This window comes from Protopterus annectens, chromosome 1.part1, assembly GCF_019279795.1.
Source record: "Protopterus annectens isolate FY-2018-M chromosome 1.part1, PAN1.0, whole genome shotgun sequence".
Lineage (NCBI taxonomy): Eukaryota > Metazoa > Chordata > Ceratodontiformes > Protopteridae > Protopterus > Protopterus annectens.
In genome coordinates this window covers 1,341,187,976-1,341,214,509 of record NC_056726.1, presented here as the reverse complement: position 1 = coordinate 1,341,214,509, position 26,534 = coordinate 1,341,187,976, and the positions used below count along the sequence as shown (strand labels likewise).

Below are 26,534 nucleotides of genomic sequence, written 5' to 3'. Positions count from 1 at the left end.
TAACCCATGTCTATGCGATCCAGTATCTGGAACTTAAAACCTGTGTGCCTTTTATGAAGAGCAATGTGTTTGGCTAGTGCATTATTTTTACATCCAGTGAGGATTTCTGCTAGATGACATGAAATCCTATGCTTACGTTTATTTACAGTCTTGCCCAAATAAAATGCATTGCATTCATTGCACTGTGCCTTGTAAATTACTTTTGCAGTGTTACAGTCACCCCCTGCACTGATATTAATGATTTTCTTTAGATAAAAGCAATAAAAACTATCACCTTGCTGTATAAATATACAAAATGTACAATTAGCTTCACATCTTTTAGTGTTTCTCTCATATAGTCTAGGTTTAAATTCAACAAAATTTCTAATGTTCCCGGCCTTCCTATAAACAAAGGATGGGGCTTCACCTACGATGCTAATCAGAAAAGGGTTTATTATGACAATGGTCCAGTGTTCTTTAATAACATTTTTGATACTGTGGTCATCCAAAGTCTATGTCAGGATGCAGCTATTTTTGTATTTTTTATTCTCTGTGGAATTTCTTAACATTCTCCTGCTGGGGAGGTTGAGTGAAGGTGCTTCAGTCTTTTTCAGTTCTGTAATGGGTTCCAGGATGTTTTTTTAACATCTGACTTTCATAGCCTCTCACTAGAAAATCATTTTCTTAAGTTGTTCAGGTTTCTCAAAAATGGTTCCATCTCTGTGGTAATTCTGGCTAACCTATAGACCTGGGACTTCACCACATTACACTTGGTTTTTGCAGGATGCAGACTTTTACTGTGGAGTAATACGTTAACCCTTGATGGTTTTCAGAATAGATCAGTGGTGATTCTGTTATAGTGGGTGTCCTTGGAAATCTGATTATCTAAGAAAGTGGTTGAAGTATAGTTATGGGAAGATGGTTGTTTGAGTCAAGTAGGTGATAAAATCTCCAAGCTGCAAGGTGTCACCTTTCCACACAATAAAGATGTCATCAATATAACGTAAATAGCATGCGATATGCCACATTTAAGTCTGTGTTGTTTAACACAACGTCCTCCCTCATTTGCCCAGGGCTATGTTAGCTATGCTGGGAGCCATGGCATCCCCCATTGCTATACCAGTTTTTTGTTTGTAGTGTTTGCCACTGAATGTAAAGAAATTAGGTTCATAAAGAAATTAAAGTCCAGTACAAGACTAATGAGCTTGCTTAACTTTTGCAGTTGTGCCTGTGTACCTTGATTATGTTTCTTAAAATATTCCACAGCTGCTGTTATACAGTAATTGTGAGAGAGCAGTGTGTTCAAGGATTCCACGTGAATAGTTAATAAAATACTGTCAGCTTCCTCCGTAATGTTTTTTATTTTCCTCAAAAAATCCATTGAATCTTTTATGTATGACTTATTTATAAAAAGTTTACACACCTCTGTTAAAATGCCAGACTTTTTTGTGATAAAAAAATGAGACCACAATAAATCATTTCAAAACTTTTTCCACCTTTAATGTGACCTATAACCTGTACAATTCAATTGAAAAACAAACAAATCTGTTGGGGGAAAAATATAAAAAATAAAAAACGTGCACACCATTAAACTAATACTTTGTTCTGTGTGCACATCCTTAAACTTTGTTGAAGCACCTTTTGATTTAATTACAGCATTCAGTCTTCTTCGGTAGGAGTCTATCAGCAGAGCACATCTTGACTTGGCAACATATGCCCACTCTTCCTTGCAAAAGCATTCCAAATCTGTTAGATTGTGAGGGCATCTCTTGAGCACAGCCCTCTTCAGATCTCCCCTCAGATTTTCTATTGGATTTAGGTCTGGGCTCTGGCTGGGCCATTCCAAAACTTTAATTTCCTTCTGATGAAGCCATTCTTTTGTTGATTTGGATGTATGCTTGGAGTCATTGTCATGTTGAAAGGTGAAATTCCTCATCATCTTCAGCTTTCTAGCAGACACCTGAAGGTTTGGGGCCAAACGTGACTGGTATTTGGAATTGTACATAATTCCCTCCACCTTGACTAAAGCCCCAGTTTCAGCTGAAGAAAAGCAACCCCAAAGCATGATACTGCCACCACCATCCTTCACTGTGGAGATGGTGTTCTTTTGGTGAAGCAAAGTGTTGTTTTTGCTCCAAACGTACCTTTTGGAATTGTGTCCAAAAAGTTCAGCCTTGGTCTCATCAGACCAGAACACATTTTCCCACATGCTTTTGGAAGACTTGATGTATTGTTTTGCAAATTTTAGACAGGCCTAGACGTTTTTCTGTGTAAGAAAAGGCTTTTGTCTTGCAACCCTACCCCATAGTCCAGACATGGAGAATACGGGAGATTGTTATCACATGTAGTGCACAACCAGTACTTGCTAGAAATTCCTGCAGCTCCTTCAGTGCTGCTGTAAGTCTCTTGGCAGCCTCCCTGACCAGTTTTCGTCTTGTCTTTTCATCAATTTTGGAGGGACGTCCAGTTCTTTGCAACGTCACTGTTGTCCCATATTTTCTCCACTTTTTGCTGATAGTCTTCACTGTGTTCCATGGTATATCCACTGCTGTAGAACAATTTTTCTACCCTTCTCGTGACTGATACCTTTCAACAATGAGATCCCTTTGATGCTTTGTAAGCTCTCTGTGAACCATGGCTTTTGCTGCAGCAGGCAACTGAGTAAATGTCAGGAAAATCCTACTAGGACAGCTGAACTTTATTTGAGGTTAATCAGAGTCTCTTTAGTTGATGGCAGGTGTGTACCCACGAAGACTGAATGCTGTAATTAAATCAAAAGTTGCTTCAACAAAGTATTAGTTAAAGGGTGTGCACACACAACAAAGTATTAGTTTTACGGTGTGCATACTTATGCAACCAACGTATTGTACATTTTTTATTTTTTATATTTTTCCCCTAACAGATTTGTTTGCTTTTCAATTGAATTGTACAGGTTATAGATCACATTAAAGGTGGGAAAAGTTTTGAAATGATTTATTGTCGTCTTATTTTTTATATCATGAAAAACCTGGCATTTTAACGGGCGTGTAAGCTTTTTATATCCACTGTATGTGTGCCTATGTCTTAAGTGATAATTTAATAATGGTGTTTACATTTAATAAAGATGTCTAAAAAAAAGATTCTGAACAGTTGCTAAAGACTGGACAGCTTGCCAGAAAGTCTGCAAAAATAAAGCAATTGTCCACTATGGAAAAATAAGACTGCCTAGAAGTTAGCAATAAGCAATGACTGGAGCTAGACACTTCGTGAATACCGCTGATGCAGAGAAATCCAAAGGGTAAGACAAGCAACTGATGGGGTAAAGCCATACACAGCCAATCTTAACAAATGCCTGAGATGATTATCCCAGGGAATGTGATGACAGACATCCTTTAAATCTAGCTTTACCATGAAAGCCTACAGGAAGGAGCAGAGGTACAATGAACTGAAGGGGAACTGTAAAGGAAAGATCAAGTAAAGGTCTCCAAGGTCCTTCTCTTTTAGGTACCAGAAAAGCCTTGAATAAAGGCCTTTGCCCAAGTGGCAGTGAGTCGCTGATTTTATCTCTTCCTGTAATAACATCTTTAATTACATCTGGATTACAATTAAAACCATCTGTCTCTAACAGTCTGGTTCCACATGGAAGTCCTACAGAGATGGAGAGATTTGCCAGGATGGGAGGGGGTAAGAGCCTGAACAGGCAGATAGTCATGCTTACTGAGAGGACAAGCCATGGCATTTAAGGCTTTAAAAAAATCTGGTTTGTCAGCTCCTTGCAGCTTACTGAAAAAAAGGGGAAAAAAGAAGCTAAGGATGAAAAGATATTTCTAATAGCTCTGAAAAAGAAGGGTTGAAAACTCTTGAGTAACTATTTGAATCAGCTTCCCCCCTTCAACATGCTTCTTTTTCAGCTTGGATGCAGAGAGGGTAAACAGAACTAACTTACTCAAGGCAGACTTTAAAATAATCAGAACTACCTTACTCAAGGGAGAATTTAAAATAATCAGTCTTAACACTTTCAGGAAGTTTTTTTCCCTAACATTTTCAGAAAGGTTTTGAGAAAAAAAAAAAAAAAAGGAAACGCTTCAATACTGACTCAGAAGCAGCAACTCCTGAGAAGGAAAACAGCAGCATTAAGGGCATAATTTAAAATATGCTTAATAACGTGAAGAGCAGATGTTACATAAGCATTTGAAAGAATTTTTACTTCAGAAGATGAAGAAAGGTTAATAATTAACTTCTGCATGAGGTCTTCTTTAGATCATTGTTGACGTATTCCAACCTGCTGGGTTACCTCATCATATAACCTGGATGTAAGGCTGAGGTGCCAAAGCCAAAACCTTCCATACTGCCACACATTCAACATTTGCCCTAAGCCCATGGGTGTAGGGGTAACATAAATTGACATATGAGCATGAGATCTTCAGACTACTTCACTGCCAGTCTAAATGCAGGTCTTGCACCTGGTCTGTTCTGTGCATGGTCGTTGGGGTATCACTGTTGTCGTTGCTAACTCAAATAAGTGCCCCATTGGGGAACCTTCCTTATTTTCTTTGTATTTTGTTGATTTAGTCTGTTAGATGTTAGCTAGGAGGGGTGGAAGTATGATTGTGGTAGGCAGAATTCTTATAAGGATCTCCACTCCCAGTGTCTTTTTTGTCTTGCAGAAGAAAATAATTATAACAATTGCCAAATTTGTCAGTTGTTTCTACCTAAAACCCTACATACATACACATGTTTTTCCTCTCTTAATACCTATCCAGAGACTTGGCTCTTAAATTGCCTTGCCCAATCTAAAATGGTTGAAGCTTCAGCTTCCAATGTCCCACTCATTCCAAAAAAAAAATGAAAATCAAATGGCTTAGGCTTGAACCATTACCTACCCAGATGGAAGTAGACATACACACTGAACCTTTGCAAGAGTTTGTAGTATGACTTTTTCTCAGGCTCCTGTTACCATGAACCTGCCAGTGGCTGGTATGGCATCTGATTCTCACATGTATGATATGACTGAACTAAGGGGAAACCTAGGCTTATTATAATCAAAAGGATGACAGGGCATCCCTCAAACACTGGATTGGGAAGAAGTGTGTGGGTCTTTGATAGAAGTATGCCAAGGGTTGGATCCACCTTGATTCATTAAGTGGACATTACTCCCAAGAAGAGAAGAAGAAACAAAAGACAAAAATGTTTCTTATTCTCAATCATTTCAGGAAGAAGAATTGATGAAATTCTCTCAAGGCCTACTTAAGGCCATTTTGGCTCTCAATCCACCCTCCTTTCTTTCTTCAGCACCTGCTCCCTTTACCCCTCAGAGGAGACAACATGTGCCCTCTTCTGAAGGGAATGAGGCAAGACTCTGATTCAGATGAACATTCCCTGGCCTACTCTTTCCAGATTCACTCCCCAAGCCAAATGCTACTGATGATGAGGATACTTTATCCCTGATTCTCCTGTTACGGAAATCTCCTTTGGGGGGACCATCACAAAGATGATGGTGCAATTTGGGTGGGAATCCAGACAAATATTTGGATATACAGTAGAAATATTACAATTTACTGGAGGTGGTACCCCTACACCCACATCCGTCCTTTCAGTCTTGGGAGTCTTTGGATGCATTTTTATCTACTTCCACTGTGCCTGACTCTCACCTTCCAGAGCCTAAGAGATGCAACAGATTCTGTAAATTGCCTGAAGACCTAAAATTCCTATATAAAAACTCTCTGGCAGATCCTCCTGCCTTTTCTATTTCACAGACAAACGATCTAAACTTTTATATGTTGTTAATGCCCTATCCCATCCTCAGGCAAAGATAGTAGGACCATGGACAGATACAGATGAAGGTTTACACTACTTACACCCTGCCCTTCAGAGCTGTGAATTACCCAACATAAACAACTAAAAATATGTTGTCTATGCTTAGAGTTTTGACCAAAACCCTATCTTCTCTTGAAGTAGATGAAATTATAGTTATGTACTTACCATAACTTGGCATCTTTGTTATCTGTAGTCACCATTCATCACGTTAGGGTCTAGGATCCGATATCGAATCTGAGCTGGAATACTCAGACAACAGCTTAGCTCAAGCTTCTCCCCTCCCATGATGCTGTGCTGCCCTCTAATCCCTCTGATCAAGTTTGCATAATGAAAGAAGACAGACCAGAACAATCACCACCAATGCAGGTCCACCACCATCCTGCCAATCTCTCAGGAAGGGGGCCGGAGGGTGGAACCGTGATGAATGGTGACTACAGATAACACAGATGCCAAGTTATGGTAAGTACATAACTATAAATCTGATGTTATCTTAGTCACCATTCCTCATGTTAGGGTCAGAGTCCCCTGCTACCTGAATCCTGGGAGGTATCAAGGAAGGACATGCTGAAGAACTGTGGAGCCAAAGGAAGCCCTTCCTCTAGAAATCAATCCAACTTATAGTGGGAAATAAAAGTTTGAGGTGAGGACCACGTAGCTGCTGCACAATATCATCTAGGGATTGGCAATCTGCAAAAGCAGCTGATGTAGACACATCCCTGGTGGAATGAGCCTTTACTGGAGCAGGTAGAGGAACACCTTTTGAAGATTAAATAAAGGAAATGCACTGCAAAATCCATCGTGAAATAGCAACTTTTGATACTCCCTTGCCCTTTCTGTTAACCAAAAGGGCTATGGACAACTAGTCTGAATGCCTAAATTCCTTAGTTCTATGCATATAGAAACGAAGCTGGCGATAACATCCAAGGTGTGCAGAATGTATTCCCCTTTATTGCCATAATTAGGGAAAAAGACTGGAAGATGAATACATTGACTGATATTAGCCTCTGAAGCTACTTTGGGCATAAAAGATGTATTAGGTTTCAGGGAGGGCTACTCTGTCCTTATGGAAAATTAAGTAAGGTGGCTTAATGGTGAAAGTTTGCAGCTCAGAAACCCTCTTTGCTGAAGTTACTGCCACTAAAAGGGCCGTCTTCCAAGAAGGAAATTTGAGGTTGCAGGATGCTGCTGGTTCAAAGGGTGGTTTTGTCAATGACTGTAGCACCAAAGCAAGATCCCACGGTGGAGAAGGGTCTTTAATAGGGAGTCTTAGCAAAAATACACATTTCAAAAAGGCTTTGCAGAGCCGAGAGGAAAAGGCAGATTCACAGCATCAAGATGAAAATTCGAAATTGCTGCCAGTTGAACCTTGATGGTGGAAAAACTGGCCCCTTCCTTAAACAGAGAGGACAGAAAGAGAAGAATCTCAGGAATGGAAGCTGAAAAGGGGTCCAGATTCTTGCTCTTTGCCCAGATAGAGAATCTCTTCCATCTGTTGATATATACTTTCCTAGTGGAAGATCTCTAGAAAGCAAGGATAATATCCTTCACTGGTGAGGCTAGCCTGGACTTTGCCAAAATCACTGGAAGTGGACAAACCATTCTGTCAGATGAAGGATATGAAGATTCGGGAACAGAAGTAAAGATGGGTGGGATATGAGTGTGACGACAGTGCCCTGGCCCAGCAATCAAGGAGCCTCAACCCTCACCACTAACACCAGGGAGGTTGTCTCATAGAACAGGAAAGGATAACAAATACACACAGTAAATTACAATTTCATTTAAGTGCACACAGAGATCACAGTCAGTCTGGGGCTGGTTGCTCCCTTGCTCTCCAGGTCTCCAATAAGACTCCCCACTGGCACAGCTATAGGATCCAAATCTCAGCCTAGCTGGCAAGCTAACCTCCAGTACCCTCTCTGTCCCACCAGTGCTTTGTGTACCTGCCCAGGTAGCTGACACACCAAACACACTTTGAGAGAAGTATTTATACAACTTCACAGACACTCCTGAGAAAGGCTGACACAGATTCTCCAGCTGTGCCCCTTTACACCCAGACTATACGGTAGTAATTCCTGCCACCACCAGCTAATATTTATCAGCTACCCAAAGGCCCTTGAAAGGGTGTCCAATTATTACTGTGCAATATTATTATCCAATTGGTAATGTGACTATTCAGTCTAAGGCTTATTACAGTGGCTTATTACAATACACTCTATAAATATGCAATGCACTCTAGAGCCTACTTATCTCTACACAAACCAGCCACAAGGTAAAGGTTTTAAAATATTTAATAATAAATAATTAAAACACAAGACAATACTACTACACCACAGAGATATCTAAAAGTTCAGAGATCACACAGAAACTTGAAATAATACACTAGGACAGGTCTGATGTCAAAGAAAAACACAATCTAAGTTTCTAATCTTTAGCTATTCTTAAGAGAAAACACAGTGCTATAATCCTACTTACAGACATATACAGCATAAGCAGTGCTGGAGTTGATGGTCCAAGAAAAAAATACTTACAGTCTCTCACTGAACAATAGTTTTTAAACTCACTAACAAACAGCTCTGCTAAAGCACTCCCAGATTACATCATTTTGACACTTAGTTTTTCCCAGTATACACATTACATCATTTTGACACTTAGTTTGGAGTTCCCAAGCCAACAAAACAGCATTATTTAGCAATCTAACACCTGCTCAGGAAACTACAACAATAAAAGACATTTCAAATGTATACTCTAACAATTATTATTACTTAAGTTAAGACAACAGAAAGAATGTGTTCAGCCAGCCATTTCGGCACCACCATTTAGATAACTGTAACTTCAAAGAACATTTGATATGCTTGGCTTGTTTTTTTCTTACAGCAGATGGCAATGTTGCAACAATCTTGAAGTTCACAATTTACAGTGTTTTCTTTCATTTAAGAACACAAGCCTGTATTTTACATTTATATATACAAATAAAAGAATTGTGTATCAAATTCTATTTAACTAGGCTGGCAGCCTTCACCCATCTTGCCCCAATCTTCACAATGAGATCTGGAGATGGATCGAGCACCCAGGGTGGGTGCCTCAAATGAGACCATAGAAGGGGAACCACACCTGCTGGGGCCAGAAGGGGGCAATGAGGATCAATTGTGTTTTGAGGCATCTTGCTTTCTGAAGTTCTTTGGGAATTAAAGGCAAAGGAGGAAAGGCATAAAGAAGACCTGGAGGCCAATCGTGCGTGAGTGCATCCTTGGGGGATCAACGCAAAGAAATTACTGCATTTGTGGTTGAGGGGCGATGCAAAGAGATCGCAGCTCGGATGGCCCCACCAACGGAAAATCTGCTGCACCACCACTGGATTCAGGGACCACTAGTGAGGGGTCAGAATAGCCCTGCTCAATTTGTCCGCCAAAACGTTGGATGCTCCAAGAATGTGTATTGCAATAAGAAAGTGCCTCGTGGACATTTCCCATTCCCAAACCCTCATGGCCACGCGACAAAGCAGATAAGAATGTGTGCCTCCTTGTTCGTTTATGTACCAAACAACTGCCATGTTGTACAAAAGTTCTGCAATCATTCCTCGAAGGAGGCAATCCTGAAAGGTTTGCAAAGATAAGAGGATTGCTCTAATTTCCAGGACGTTGATGTGCAGTTTCGTTTCCGAGGCGGACCATGTCCCTTGGACAGTCTTTCCCTGGAAATGCCCCCCCCCAAGGAGAAATGCATCTGTGGTGACCGTGGCCTTGGGAACAGGGGGGAGAAGGACCTTCCCGCTAAGAAGCCGGAGAGCAAATCCACAACAAAAGATGAGTCTGACATATGGGCATGAGACGAATGGTGAACTACAGGGGGTGATGCAGCGCTGACCACTGAACTGCAAAGGTCCATTGTAGCACTCTCATGTAGTACCTTGCCACTGGAACCAAATAAATGGCAGATGCCATGGACCCTAGGGCTCTGAGGACATGTGAAGCTGGAGGGCGAGTTTGCTCCAGCAGAACCTGGATGTGAGAACATATCAGAGTTACACGGCAAAGAAGAAGAGCTGCAATCTCTATGGTGGTATCTAACAGAGTGCCTATAAATTCCAGATGTTGAGTTGGATCTAAGGTGGACTTGGCTGGGTTCACCGTACTCCCCAGCTGATGGAACAGGAACAGCAGGAAATGTATGTTGTCCAATAGTTGATGTTTTGTGGGGGCCGTGAGGAGCCAATCGTCTAGATAGGGAAATACCTGGATTCCCTGCAGTCAAAGATGAGCTGCCACCACTGCCATGCATTTGGTGAACACCCAGGGGGGCTGAGGTAAGACCAAAGGGCAGGGCCCTGAACTGAAAGTGATTGGCTCCCAAGTGAAAGTGGAGAATTCTCTTGGACTGTTGGTCAATCTTGATGTGGTAGTACGTCTCCTGGAGATCTACTGAGCACATCCAGTCATTGCTGTGCAAAAGGGGCACAATCAACTGCACAGTGACCATCCAGAACTTTGACTTCTGTTCAAACAGGTCTAGATGGCTGAGGTCCAGAATAGGACACAGGTCCCCTTTTCTCTTTGGAACTAAAAAGAAGCTGGAATAAGTTCCGGATCCTCTCTGTCCCGTTAGATGGCTCTTTTTCGAAGAAGGTTCGCAACCTCCTTTTGGGGCAACTCTTTCTGACCGGGTGGCACGTCTGGAAGAGTTCTGATCTTTGGGGGATTCTCTAGAAAGGGAATGCGATAGCCCCTGGAAATAATGGTTAGCACCCACTGATCGTTGGTGATATTTGCCCAGGCTAAAGGGTGCAAGGACAACCTACCCCCTGACTGCCTCCGGGGAAGGACAGTTGGACAACACCTCAGGGACGTTGAAAAGGTTTCTCAGAGACAGGTTCTCTGGAACCTTGATTCTGAGGGCCTCCCCTGCCTCTTTGGCAATGTCTGCCATTGAAACCTCTCCTCCGTCATCTGGAAGAGGAATTGTCTTGAACATCGTGGAAGGGAGGTTGCACCTTACGGAACCAAATTTTCTTATTCCTTCTCTGATTATTAGAAAAGGACCTTTGAGGGGTAGAAAATTTAATCCAGACGGCCGCCAACATCTTCCCTTCCTGTTCATTGCAGGTCAACGTCACTTTTATGCTGGGCCCAAACAGAGTAGACCCATCAAAGGGGGCATTAATAAATGACGTCTTGAAGGCCTCTGCCAACCCGCTAAGGCACAGCCAAGCATGACGCCTAATGGCAATGCCTGAACTGGTCGCCCGTGAGGAACATTCCGCTGCATTGGAAATTAGCCTCATGGACGAATTAGCTATGGAATGAAGGGTGGACAGTTTGCGAGAAACAGTCTTGAATTCCTCATCAAACATGGGCACTGTGAGGGAAGCTGACAGCAAGTCCCTATGGAGATGGGTGAAATGGGTATGATGGTTTAAGGCTCGCAAGCTAAAGGAAGCTAAAGTGAACACCCGCTTTATAAATCTGTTCAGAGCTCTCGATAGGCACAAAACCGATCGCAGATTGGGTAGGAACCAGAGTGGGGTCCGAAACTCCCACTGCCTCCATACCACTCACCAGTGTCTGCGAATCCAAACCAAAGGTTGGATGAGAAGTTAGGTGGGGGGGTGGGAGACTGATTCCATGTCCTGTGGGCTGGGGAAGCCAGAAGCCCAAACTCAATTTGAACTTTCAAGGACCGCATCATCCTGTCCATATCTATGGGAAAAACACTCCTGGAGGATCAGGACGAGATGGAGGACATGGCTGGAGAGCCACATCTGAATCCGGAGGGTCTCTTCTTGTGCCCCCCAAAGTGAGGTATACTTGGAGAAGAAAAGGCCTGTTCTGCACCCAAGAGATCCAAGGGAAATTCCTCTACTACAATCGGCTCTGACATAGCCCTCGGATCTGACCTGCTCAGACACAAAGTAAAGGGAGGATCAGAAGAAGCTGCTCTCGAATCCCTCGGATCCGAGATGATCAGATCCATGGCCAACTCACCCATCCTTGGATTCGAAGGTCTCAAATCTGGAACCTTGGATATGGGGGTGGGAACCGAAAGTGTCGGATCTGAAGACCTGGAGTCCGAATGCTTAGATCCGGGAGTGGAATCTCTAGAAGTCCTGGGACTCGAGATTCTCAGATCCGACACTGCCTGGGCTGGAGTCGGATCTGAAGATTTAGGATCAGACAGCCTGGGATGTTTACAGGGGGTCTCCTCAACAGGCAGAAACCTTTTCTTAGCCCCTGAAGAGCCTGTATTGGTAGGAGTACCAGTGACCAAGGGGCCTCTAACTAGACCTTTGATGAGTAATTTGCTGTGACGGTCGACCAGAGCTCTGGGGTTGAAGGAGGCACAAATACCACACTTGACCTTAAGATGGTCACCACCAAGACAATAGAGATACTCCTTGTATGAGTCAGAAAAGGCATTTTCTGGCTACACGAGGAACATCTCTTAAAACCTAAGGGTTTGTCCGACATGGCACCAATCCACACAACACAACCAAGGGAAATCCAACACAGAGTCTTAAACACAAGTAAAGGTCTAAATACCAAATAATCCATCTGAAACACTAACACTACTGACTACAACACTAACACACTTAAAACAATAAACCAGCAACTTTTTCAACACTAGCAGGCCCGCAAAAAGGGCACCAAACGCCCAAGTAGAAAAACGGGAGGGGAAAGGGAAGGGAGATAAACCATCATTAAAAACCCAAAGGGAAAAACAAACGACAAGGAAAATTCCCCCAAACAATTTACTCGCAACCTAATTTCCAACCACTTGGAGCTGAGCAATCTGCATCTGTCTAGATCAAGCGGCAAACGAGATCTGAGAGATTAGAGGGCAGCAGAGCACCATGGGAGGGGAGAAGCTTGAGATAAGCTGTTGTTTGAGTATGCAGGCTCGGATCAGATATCAGATCCTAGACCCTAATGTGAGGAATGGTGACTAAGACAACATCAGATCTAAACAGCAGACCATTTCCATGGTAGGCCAAGGTACTCGGGGAGCAAGGCACAGTATTTAGTGAAGTTATGATGCTTTGGAAACTTCATCCAGAGCAGCTGTTACTTGTTCTGTTATGAGAAGATTTGCATGGCTTTGTTCTCAGTCCCTTCCTAAGGATATTAAAGCTAAACTCACTTCCCACTACATCTTAGTAGCAATCGCTAATTTGGTACAGAGGCTGCCAACTTGTTAAAATCCTTGCAAGAACAAGGAAAGATTTCAAAGAAATCTTCTTCATTTCTGTTTCCACATAATCGAGGAATGATGTAGCTAAACCCACATTCTTTTATCACACAGACGAGAATGAAAATGCCTACAAGAAGATTTCAAGATAAACCTGACACAGATGCAAAGTCTAGAAAGCCTCCCTTTCTACACAAATCATTATTTTTTGCCTCTTTCTGTCCCCCTCAGTCCATTTCTTCCTCTGTCAAAAAGACTAATCTCATCCCTTTCTACTTGGCAGCTTATAACTTCAGATAAATGGGTCCTGTCTATTATTCAACTAGGTTACAAAATGACTTGGAAGGAGACTCTACCTTTCAAAGGTATACCATCTCCCCCTCTCAACCAGGTAAATCTCTCACCTCCTATGTTGCAGGGTCTTCGTGAACAAAGTACAATAGAACCTGTGCACCCCCCCCCCCAAACAGCATGTAGGAAAAGGGTTTTATTCAAGAAATTTTCAGGTGCCTAGATATGAAGAAGAGAGGCTAATTCTAGATTTGTCCCACCTCAATACCCTTCTGAATTTGCCCATTTTCAAAATGCTGACTCTACAAAATCTCCTTCTTTACATTATTCCATACGCCTGTCTGGCATCTTTGGATTTAAAAGATGTTAATTTCTGCATTCACATTAATCCCTCTTACAGGGAGTATAAGATTTATGGCTTGTCCATCACACTTTCAGTTCTCTGATTTACCCTTTGGGTTATCTACAGCCCACAGAGTCTTCACAAAATGCTTAGCCTTGACTACTGCCTTTTGCAGAACTCAGGGAATTTAAATATTCCCCTACCTTGACGAACTGCTAATACAGGCATCTTCACAGAAGGTACTGTTAAAAGCATTTCAGCTACATTATTTCCCTTCTACACAGTTTGGGGTACACAATATATTTAAAAATGCTGGTAATGAATCCTACTGAAGACCTGTTCTTTCTAGGCTGCAGGTAAAACACTTGTCTAATGCTGGCCTTTCCACCCCAAAAGAAGGTCCAGATCCTCTCCATGTATTTTCAGTTTCTTTTACCCCTTCAGTAATGTCCTGCAATGGTAGTTCTCTGGGCTCTGGGGCTCATGGCAGTGTCCATCCCCATGGTTGCTTTTGCAAGACTACACCCTTTTAATAACTCCAAGTCATTTGCGTTTCTAATACCATGACTGGAATGGATCCCACTCCTAAGTCAAAGTATGATTAAAGTAAATGAAATTAGTATCGTTTCAAACTCTGATTTCAGCCAGAACTGCCCTTCACAGCATCTGTAATGTGCCCAGTAATGACTCCCTTCTGCAATTTGACTCTGATTGACTCTGATGAAGCCAGTGTTACTGGAGAAAGCGCTCAGTCTGTGTTTCTTACTGGATTAAATTCTTTTTTTCTACTTCTGGTCTGTGCCTTATTGTCGGAATTGCCAGTCCTGTGGTTTGATTTCAACTACACTACGTTTGTTTGTGAGTTCCTGGGTTGGAGCTTTTTGTTTCTTTGGAGAGTCCCTTCTGCAATTCGTAAGGAGTTACATGTATTGGTAACATATCTAAATACAACTGTAGATTGTTTTTATAAGACATGTTGCTCCTACAACTATTGGAACCGTCTATCTTTCTTCCACACTGCTCTCGTTTCTGCCTGAAATCCTGATATTTTATGACTTTGTGTCTCTCTGTACGCAAGACACTGTAGTCACTGGGTGTGGCAATGTCAATGATCAATGCTACTTTTGTCTTCTTTTCATGGACCACTATATCCAGTTTTCTAGCATCTATCTTTCAAACTGTTGGTAATTGGTGATCCCATGTGATTTAGACTTCATAATTTTCTATGATGATTTGTGGCTCATGTTTCCAGTGTTTTTCAGCTACTTCAATACCATAATATTTGTGCAATCCCTGGTGGAATAGTCTCGCCACGTTATTATGCCTTTCAGTATATAGTCCTTCTGCCCTTGGTATCTGTTTTACAAAACCTACATTTGCCTGTTTCTACCACAAAAGGGTTCTCATCCAGGAAAAAAGAGGTCATTGTTCCCCTTGCGTCTATATCATGTTATCGAAATCTTACTACATCGAATCACTAAAGGTCGACCTCTAGTGATCGATGTAGTAAAACATCGAATAACGTAAAAAAAAAAAAAAAACAAACAAAAATAAAAACTAACTAGCGCAGGCAGGGGAGCAAGCCCCGCTGCGGCCCCCACACCCCCCTACTTAAATATTCCAACTCAGAGACCGCACTACATTGAGGTAAACGGAACTCTCCCCCTACCGAAATTTCCGTTTACCTGCACAATGTTCTGCACTTTCGATGTTGTGGTGCCGACAATATCAGCTTTGATATTGTTGGCTTTCGACATCGTGAAGTAGACCCGTTCCCCTCTACTCGACACTCATTAGACCCATTATAGAGTACAAGGCCCCTTTTGGAATGTACCTCACAAGACATCTGCAGCAGCTGGAAAGGCCACAGAAGTACCTCTCAAAGAGGATTACTGGCCTCAAACAGATGCCCTACACTGACCGTCTCAAAAAACTCCTGCTTTACTCCGTAGTATATCGCTTACTCCGAGGTGATCTCTGCCTAACATATAATGCTATGTCAAACCCAGAGCTGTTGGACATGCTACACCTAAAGAAATCCCAATCCCTCTGAGCTACACGCTCTAGGGACCTAAACCTTGTCAACACAATAAACAGGACATGCTGGAGGGATAGATTCCTGTCCCAGAGACTTCCCATACTCTGGAACAAGCTACCCATCTATGTCAAGCAATGTTCCTCATTAGCACTCTTCAAGAAAAATCTTGATGAGTGGATGGGAAATAGGAAATACACCCCGGGGATCATTTCTGTGGCTCTGCTAGACAGGGGCACAGGAAAATAACTTTCTTGGGTGGCATAAACCAGGGAACCTTGTTGGCTATGCTTACTTGGGCCGATAGCCTAGTACCTACCTATGAACCACATATTCAATGTACTTTGTAAACCAACATGTACGTAGCCCACTTTCTTGGGCCACCAATATTAACCTTTCACCTCTTAGATTGAATTCACCTCTCTTTAACCATTCCTGTATTCAGTCCTGATCAACACGGGGTTCCTTCCAGAAGTTCTCTATACTTGCAACTATATTTATGCATTTTCCACATTGCTTGCCTTCTCATCTGGTCCTTCCACTAATATTCTTTCTTTTGTTCTTTGGCACATTCACTTGCGTCTAATTTTTATATACTTCTGGTTTGATTTCCATTCCCGCTTGATGTATATATTCATCTGCTAGACTAAGCAGGGAAGCCATCTTAGATTTATTCTCCTCATGTTTCAGAACTTTCACTACATTTGGGTCTTGTGAGGTCAAGAGATTTGTGTGCAGTCTCATGATTGCAGATCTATACATGTAATCAATTTCAGGGAGGCTCATCACTCCTTTGGAATGGGTAATATATAGCCTTGGTATGCACTGATTTTTATAAATCATTCGGTGAGCACGAAGCATCCTTCTTTTTTTCCTGTCTAATCTATCCAACACTTTTTGGGGCCAGTCAATCACTTCAAACCCGTAGGTTAGGACAGGAATAGCAAATTGATTTATAGCTTGAATTTTGTTCCTAGATCTCAACGCTGTTTTCAGGATTAATTTAAGTCTTCTAAAGTATTACTTGCTAAGTTTTATTTTTATTTATTTAACATATACTAACCAGGAAAGTCGGACTTGGAACGTAGCCAATTTTCAGCAGAGGCCAGGGGAAAAATGCTCTAGATACATGTCTTTGAATGTGGGAGGAAACCACCAAAGCACCCGAAGAAAACCCACATAAATGCAGGGACGACATGCAGACTCTACACAGAAGGCACTCCAGCCAAGAATCTGCGACATCATGTTTTATTGTTGATACTTCAATTCCCTAATATTTATACACTTCCTCTTGCTCAAGTTCTTTTATATCACATTCTTGTCCCAAACTGATGTTTTCTTGGTGCTGTAGTTTTCCTGCTTTAAAGTTTGCTTATGAGAAAGATCCAGTGGTTTCTAAATCTGTCTGGTCTCAACTTTATTACCCTCTGGACACTCAAATTGCACTTCTCCCCTTCTGAAGAAAGATTATCAGTGTGGATATCGGAGGTAAACCTCAACCCAGGCCTTCCTTTCAAACCAGGGGGTTCCCTCACAGAACCTGCACACAGGTGCATCAGACCTAGCTTGGGGGGCATGGACAGGGTCTCAGCGAGTCCAGGGGCAATGGAACCCAAATCAAATGGGAGAACACATCAATGTGGGGGAAATGAGGGTACTAATGCGTGCTCTGCAAATGTTTTCCCACTTATGGACTTCAGAGGTTTCACAGACAATACAACAGTCATGTGGTATACAAACAAGTGGGGGGGGGGGGTACCAAATTTCATCAACTATGCAGACTGGCTCTAACAGCTTGGGAACAGGCCATAAAAGCAAACCTGTCCCTCCAAGCAGTTTACATAGCCTTTCAGGACAATGTCTTAGTGGATTTTCTAAGCAGATCCAAGAACAGCCCCTCACAAAAGGATGTTGAACAGAAAGGTCTTCCTAGAAATAGTCAATAAATGGAGTATTCCTCAGATAGACCTATTTGCCCCCATTCACAGCAAGCAGCTCCAGCTATTTTGCTGCAGGACCCCTTGCTCTAAGACTTGGAGGAAGGACGCTACATCCAGCCTTTGGGAAGGAAGATTTCTTTATACCTTCCCCTCTCTTCTTCTAATCCCAAAGGTTTTGTTAAAGATCCAAAGGGATAAGACAAAAATCTTGCTGGTGACTCCTTTTTAGCTCAGGCAGCACTGGTTCTCCCTTCTCTATCATTTAACCAGAGGTCATCACCACATGTTATCCTACAGACAGGACTGGTTCTCAGAAAACAATAGATCTTTACTTCATCCCAACCTCTGTCTCTTAGCCTGATGGTGTGGATGACAGAATTCTGATCCTTTTCAGACATCAATTTGCTGAGGACATGCGCTACAAGTTCTTCAGGTGGCAAGGAAACCTACCACTAGAAAGTCTTATATATCCAAATGGAAAAGATTTTTTGCCTGGTGTCATGCTAATAAAGCAGAACCCTACTCAAAAAGGGGTTTCTACTATTCTCACTTATTTGTGTGAGCTATTAATAGCCAGTATAGTCTACTCCTCTATTAAGGCATATTTATCTGCCATTTCTGCATGTTTACCTCTAGACCCACCACTGCTTTCTAGACTTGAGGTAAACCAGTTTCTCAAGGGTTTCCTTCATTTGAACTCGCATAGGAAAGTCCTGGCTATTGCCTTTTGCAGAACTCCGGGAACTGAAATATTCCCATAAGCACTTCATTTATACTATTTTCCTTCTATACAGTCTGGGGTACACACTAAATTTAAAAATGTCATCACTGAATCTTGACCTGGTCTTTTTCAACTGCAGTTAAAACATTCCCCTTCACAGGACTTAAACGTCCTCTTGAAAAATCTTACTCAGCCACCTTTTGAACTAGCTGCTTCCACTTCTCTTAAATTCTGTGCATGGAAAACCATCCAACTAGTATCCCTTAATTTTGCTAGAAAGGTTTCAGAGCTTCAAGCCCTTATGGCTTCCTGTCCCATCCTTATCTTTCATAAGGAGAGGGTTTCTCTGCAGGCCAATCATTCCTTTACTACTAAAGCGGTCAATCAGCTGACCTTCCACCAGGCCTCCTCTTACCTGACATTCTCCCTATTATGTTTTGTTTCCTCAGGTATCTCCAAGTCTCCTGTCTTTAAGACAGTCTAAGGATCTAACACTCATTCGTACATTTATGTACCCTTACACCCATCAGCTTAGGTAATACATCAGATGTATGACTCTGTGGAAAGTTTTGGCTTTGGTACCCTGACATGATGTCCAGGTTATTTGGCAAGAAAATCCAGCAGTTTTAAATACTGCAACAGTGATCAGTAAGACATCAACTGTTATGGTACGTTCTTAGATAACTGTACTTTTTCACAAAAATAAAGTTAAAAACTTAAACATAAGAGCTGGATAGTTTCATATCCTGAATACTAAAGTACTAGAAGAATATATTTTCTTCCCCCAACTTATCAAATGCTTTCAAATCCTTGAGGGAGAGAATGGGATTAATGGCAGTAATCTATTCAATACAAGCAGTTTTAGATAGAGAAACCACCATTTGTGGGTCTACTTCAGGATAAGAGAACAAATACTTATGAGCCCAAGATACCCTGTATAACCTGTCAGACTTGCTAGCAGCAGGAGACTATCAGGCCACCTAGACACAGTAAGAAAAACAATCTCTAAAGTAAGCAACACAGAAGGAGGAGCTGCAACATCAGACACATCCAAATGTAACAAAGAATAGAAATTTTACTGTGCTCCTACTGGAAAAAAAAATCTTTTTATCTGACTTTTATCTAGAATGAGTCTTCAAAAGGGAAATCATAGAACCATAGGAAGTTACCGGGCTAATGGCCCTAGGGCCCTTACAAGCCTAGCCAAGTTCTACCCTTATTTCCACCATTAACGCCTATTTCCCCTATCCAAGAGGGACACAGGTGGAACCCCCAGGGTGAATTTACGTTTACCCATCCAATCATCCAGACTGCGTTTGAAGACGGCCAGTGAGGCGCTCTGACAGAGAGTGGGAGTCTGTTCTAAAGGTTTGGTAACCACTGGGAGACAAATCTGTCCCTCCAGCAGATTCTATTAATGTCACATACCAGGTTAAGGTCTTTACAGCGAGAAACCAGTGTACCATTTGACTTACAAAGATGCAGCATTTCTAATAAAGCAGGGTCAGAGATTGCCTTGTATGTACGGCAGAGATCACTTCTGAGTAGTCTGTATGACACAGAATGAAGTGCCAGTGACTTCAGATGATCCACATAGGCCAGATGCTGAAGACCTTGAATATTCCTTGTGAGGAACCTTTGTGGTCTCTCTCCAATTGCTGCAGGTGCCTGGAAAGGTAAATACCAAAAGGAGCGTTGTGCTCAATTATTGGCCTGATGAAAGAAGTGTACAGGGAGATTATAACTTTTTTTCTGGAGGCAATGCCCTTATTTATGAGATGAAAAACAAAGAATGCCCTTCTTACCACTGTGGACACATGGTGGTCAAAGGTAAGGCTGCTGTCAACCTGTGTGCCCAGGTCTCTCACCTCTGAGTGCATACTTAAGGTGTTGTTATCGATGTGATAGTTAGCAGGAACATCCCCCCTTACCAAAAGGGATGATAACACATTCTTTTGCATTGAAGTTAAGGCCATGACTTTGGCAGCAATCATTTGTTTGTGTAAGACCCTCTTGTAAGATGTTAACATCATTTGGAGATTCTATGACTGCTCCCAGTTTGCTGTCATCAGCAAACTTTGTCAGCCACAGACCTTAAGTTTTTGCTTGAACTTCAGAGACAGATTCCAAACAGCAGAGGTCTCAGTACAGATCCCTGTGGAACAACACTGGTTACAGGTCTGCTGTTAGAGGTGAATTCCCCTACTTTGATTAAATGGACTCTATCAGTGCCAGTTAGCGACCCACCTAACATTATAAGGGTTGATAGCTATTTTTTTTTTAACTTCTCCAAGTCTTTTGGGTTTCTAATACCATGATGGGAATGTTCCCCCATTCCTAAGTCAAAGTACGATTAAAGTTCATGAAATTAGTATTGTTTCAATCTTTTACGTCAGCCAGAGGTGCTCTTCGCACCACCTGCAGTGTGCTTAATAATGACTCCTTCTGCAATTCATATGAAGTTACACGTCTTGGTATCATATCTAAATATGATTGTAGATACTTTTTTACAAGACCCGTTGCGCCTGCGACTACCGGAACTATCTGGGTATCTTTCTTCCACATTGCTCTCGTTTCTGCCTGCAAATCCTGATATTTTATGATTTTCTGTCTCTCTCTACGCAAAACACTGTAGCCACTGGGTGTAGCGATTTCAATGGTCATTGCTACTTTTGTCGTCTTTTCATGGACCACTATATCTGGTTTTCTTGCATCTATATTTTGAACTGTTGGTAATTGGTGAAACCCATGTGATGCAGACTTCATTTTTTATGATCCTTTGTGGCTGATGTTTACAGTGTTTTTCAGCTACTTCAATATTATAATGTTTGTACAATCCCCAGTGCAACGGTCTTGCCACATTATTATGCCTTTCAGCATACAGTCCTTCTGCCATTAGTACATCACAACCAGCAACAAGGTGTGTGACTGTTTCCAATTCTGTTTTACAAAAGCAACATTTGTCTGTTTCTCCCACATGTTCAATGGACTTAATAAACCAATGTGTATGTTGCCCACTATCTTGGGCCACCAATATTAATCTTTCATCTTTGAGATTGAAATTAGTCTTTCCTGATACCTAGCTGGGTGAGTTTGTCAATGAGACCTGAGTGGGGGATAGTGTCAAATGCCTTAGCTATGTCTAGGTAGGCTGTATGCGCAGATTTACCCTCATCCAGGACTTTGCTGACTGTTTCAAAGAAGTCCACCAGATTTAACAGGCATGATCTTCTTTTGACAAATCCAAACTGCGTAGGGTCAAGTGCTTGGAGATAATCTATATTTTTGTTGATAAGGTCCATGATGATTCGCTCCATGGCCTTGCAGATAAGGCTTATAGGTCTATAGTTCCTGGGGTCAGTGGAAGCACCACCTTTGTGCAAGGAAATAACGGTGGCCATTTTCCATTCAGCTGGGACAAAACCAGTGCTTACACTATGATTGAAATGAGTAACCAATGGTGTTGCTAATTCTTGTTGGAGCTCATGTAGGATGCAGCCTGGGATGTTATCAGGTCCCATAAGTGCTCTGTTTTTGGCCTTAAGCGATGGCGTTTATGACCTGCTCTTTAGAGATACAAGGTAGGGGACAGGTTGTAGAGATGTCATAGGGTATGTGTGGCGGGGACATGGAAGTGAAGTTTTCACAGAACCTGTTGGCCAACAGTTAGCAATGTCCACAGGCTCAGTATATGTGGTATCATTAACTGCTTCGGCACAAATCTGGGCCTTTCCTTTTAGGTTACGGATGTAACTAAAGAACGCCCTTACAGTTGTCTTTAGTTGAGGAAGCCAATTTGGATTCATAGTTTGCTTTGGAGGATTTCATAAGAAGTTTTATTCGCTCATTTAAGCTGAGGAGAGGGTGTTTCCAGTTTAGGGCTCTCTCCGTCTTACTCTTAGATAGCAATTTCTTCCTCTTATTGTAAAGCCCATTAATGGCAGTTGTCCACCAGGCAGGTTTGCTCTTCCTTGAGGAGCTTGTTTTGGTCATGTCAGGTACGACCGGGTCAATGCAGTTATACAGGTGTTTGCATAAGGAACTCGGCATAGTTGCCATTTCCAACTGGGGGGAGGGGTGCAATGAAGCTATTTATACCATCCCATAAGAGGTTATAATCTGCTTTAGGGAATTTTTTTAGTTTAGTTTCTGTGGGGGGGGGGGGGGGGGGTCAGGTGTGATAGTTACTTCAAATGAGACTGCTTTGTTGTCAGATCTCACCAGGGAAGACCTCACAGTGGGGGTGCTACAGTGGTCCCCCATATTGGTAAGCACCAGATCTAGGAAGTTGGCACCGCATGTAGGCATGTCAAACTGCTGGTCCAAAGCATGGGAGTTAAAGAAGTCGAGGAAACTTTGGGCAAGTGAGTTTGAGCACAAGTAGTTTACCCAGTCAATGAATACATAGATAAAGTCAACCAAAATCATGGTGTTCAGATGCATCTTGACAGACTCAAGTAGGTCCAAATAGGCAGAGTGGGTGTCCTGATTCACAGAGGGCATCCTGTAGCTGGCAATGGCTTGAATAGGTGTCCTACCCACAGTTAATTGCACCTGAAGTATCTCCAGGGAATCATACTGTTTAACCAATCTGGAGGCGTATTTATCTTTAATGAATATTGATACATCTCCCTCCTTTAGTTTTCACACCTTCAGTTTGTGGTCCGCCTGTGTGGAAGGAGGTGTAACCTGGTATGGCTGGAGTGCTCTCCACAGCCTTAAACCAGGTCTCTGTGACTGCACAAATTTCTGCATCTTCCAAGGTGAGGACTGCTTTCAGTGAGTGCAGTTTTGTGTCAAGACTCCTAGCATTTAGCAGCGTAACCCTGAGGTTGTTTTTAGATGGAGTTTTTACATCAGGAATTTTGTCCTTGAGACACTGCTTAAAAAAAGGACTATGGGGGTGGCAAGAGCCTTAGCCAGTAGCTGAAATCCCAGGGGTGACAGATGAAGACCATCTCTGGGAAAGCACTGAGGTCTTTTGATCACGTCAACCCAGGCTGACAGATTCTGGATCACCTTAGAATGATACCAGAAACTAAGCCAATTACAGAAGTCAATCATTTTCTGTTTGTACTGAGTCATCATCCTAGTTGAAGGTAAAATGCTGCTTAAGGCTAGGAACATACCTGCCCGAGACACATAGTCTCAGAGGTCAGTCATGTTTCTCTTTATACAGTCCAGAGAGGCACATCTCAAGTCATTCACACCAACATGGACTATGACAGAGTCACAACAGCTGTTGCTGAGAGACTTGAGTGCATATGTGATATGGTATATCCTGGCACATGACAGACAGCTGACCGTGACCTCTTACTTATCCCACAGCTGACTGTGACCTTTTCCTTATCCATCCTGGTAAGAGGGACACCTGTGTGTGTCACGATGGAATCACGTATGACTATGTTTGGTATTGTGGTTTGCCTTAAGGGCTTGACAGGTGAGACACTGGTGTGTGTGAGCTATTATGTGAATTGTGTTTTGCAGAAGTATTATGTGTGGTGTACTTGTGTTTGGGAGGCTCTGGTGTTTAGATGCGTTTCTGGTGAGGACCTGCTCATATGTAGGTATGTGTGATGTGGGTTTGGGTGGAGTAGGAGATGAGGTGTGCATGCTGACAGCCCGCTCATTGTTATATGTACTAACTGGTGTGTGAGAGAGCATAGATTCAAGGTTCTTAATATAGTTGCATCTCTCACATAGTGATTTTGTGTGGACTATGAGTAGAGGGTTGTCGGTGAACATAAGCAGTTGTTACACTGCCTCAATGTGCCCATGCTGACCAAGCTGGCTGAAGAAACTGTGGGAAATGGTCTGTCCATAGTATTAAGTAAATTTATAAGATCAGGAAAAGAGGTTGCACTAAGGACACTTAGGAATGGCTAGTGGGTGAGAGGTGTGTTGGTACCTCTGAGGCTAAACAATGTTCCACCTGGCAGTAGAACAGGGCCATGAAAAACCTCTGGAAGACCACACACAAAGTGTGAAGGGAAAATTTAACAAGCAAAACGTTTGCATCTATAACCAACAACGTTAACCACCACTATGTGGCAGTGCACGATGGTGCACTACACAAAAACAAGCACAAACATGGGACTTAAATAAAACAAGAAATAACCCCTTCAACTCAAAATAGCCAGTATGGATGATCTCTCTGAGCTCTAGTCCAATCACCCTCAATTAAATGGGACTCAGAAAGCACTCTCCTCCCACAAGGGTGCAGAAGGGCCTTCACCAACAAATCCACAGCAAAGTCGCCAACTAATAAATAAAAAATCCACGACACTGCCAAAAGATACACCAGCTGTTTATTTCATCAAAGACACACTGAGTGCTTTCACCCATCTTTCCGTGTGTTTCTTCAGAGTAAAGTCCATAGAAACAAAACTGCTTTTATAAGTTGATCTGCCTTCAATTAGTCCATCAATTAACAAATTAATTGATTAAGCAGTAACACATATTAAACAATACTGTCAAATGCCTTCCTGAAATGTTCCTAAAATTTTAATCACATAGCAACAATGACAAACATATAGAAGAAAATATAAACATTATAAATAGCATAATCACTCACATAGTTGAATAATTAAAACAATATAAAATGCTACAATGCTCTGAACTACTTCCTGAATGTGTGGTTCCTTATAAATAAAATGTGTCATTTAAAAATATGTGATATTCTAAGAATATTCCTTGTATAAAAATATAAATATACATTTATATACAAGTATAATACATTCTATTGTATCAAGTACGATTTGTATCTGAGTACACTGCTAATCGAAATACAATCATTAATACCCGATGGTTTATTAGCTTCTAAACGAAGCTGCCACAAACATTCTCTCATTTTCAACAAAGTCTTAAAATCACCACAGGCCTCAGTCTTAGGTACCCAATCTATTACAAAAAATAAAAAACTTTTAAAATTTGTGCATACTGTACTATGTGTAAGCAAGGCACTAGTACCTTTTTTGTTTTTGACATCCCTGTTGTGTTCCAAAATACGTTTCCTAAGCTTACGTATAGTTTTGCTGACATAAAATGCCTGGCAGCTGAGGCAGGTGGCAAGATATACCACCATGTCTGTATTGCAATTGCAGTGCCCAGGGCACCTTAGTGTTCTACTGTAATTATTCACCTTAACACACGGGACATTATTTATAAACTTACATATGCTGCAAAAAACACATTTCCCCATCCGAGAAATATTATTATATGGGTCCATAGAACCTCTTTCCAATAACTCTTTTAGGTTCCTACCTCTGCTGTATGAAAAAATAGGTTTTCGACCCACTGTTTCTATCAGTTCCCTAGAAAATACATTGTTCCAAATTGTTTTCATAATCATCTTTATCTTGGGTGCTGTGTGGTTGTATTCCAATATCATAACTGTATTCTTAGAAAAAGTGTTTTGCTCCATCTCCCTTGTGTTCTCCAATTTAACACCTTCCCTTTCAGTGTCAAGGAGAACTGGTTGATAGAGGGACAGTCTTTTGTTGCAAATCTCATTTTGGATTCTAGATAACAAATCCTGGAGGGTAACCCCGGTTCCTAAAGAGATCCATAAGATACTCCATTTCTTTGAGAAAAATATCGCCCTGACTAACCAATCTTGAAACCCGGACCATTTGCCCTTTCACTACATTTTTCTTTAGGGTATGTGGGTGGCAACTCTCATAATGTAGAAAAGAGTTACTATAGGTTTTTTTTTTACGGAAGATGCTGGAGTCAATTTTAGCTTCACATTTATATAGTAAAATGTCCATAAATTCTATTTTGTCTTTACTATAATGACTGGTAAACCTCAAAAACCCAGTTGTGTTGCCCAAATAATCAATAAACTCCAACAATTCTTGCTCCATACCTTTCCATAAAATTAATATGTCGTCCAGGTACCTTAAATAGGTTAACATTTTGGATATAAATCTTGAATTAAAGACAAACTGTCTCTCCCAATCAGCCAGAACTAGGTTTGCGTATATGGGAGCACACCTTGCCCCCATCACCACCCCTTCAATCTGCCTATAAAACTCTCCATTGAATAACAAAGTTGTTCAACAAGACCATCTCCATCAATTCTACCATTAATTCTCTTAAAACACTGTGTAATTCCCCAAATACATTCAAGCTGCTACCAAAAGATTCCAGACCTATCTCATGGGGAATAATGAAAAAAAGGTTTATGACGCTGATTGCTAAAAACAAACTCTTCATTAGCTTTTAAGTGTATATTTCGAACAGTGTCCA

The 26,534-nt window shown here is 41.7% G+C and overlaps 1 protein-coding gene across 2 annotated transcripts in view; it reads right to left on the bottom strand.

Moving 5' to 3' along the window:
• GCLM (glutamate-cysteine ligase modifier subunit) overlaps positions 1 to 26,534 on the bottom strand; it is a 557,909-nt gene that overhangs the window by 298,353 nt on the left and 233,022 nt on the right. The window lies entirely within an intron of this gene.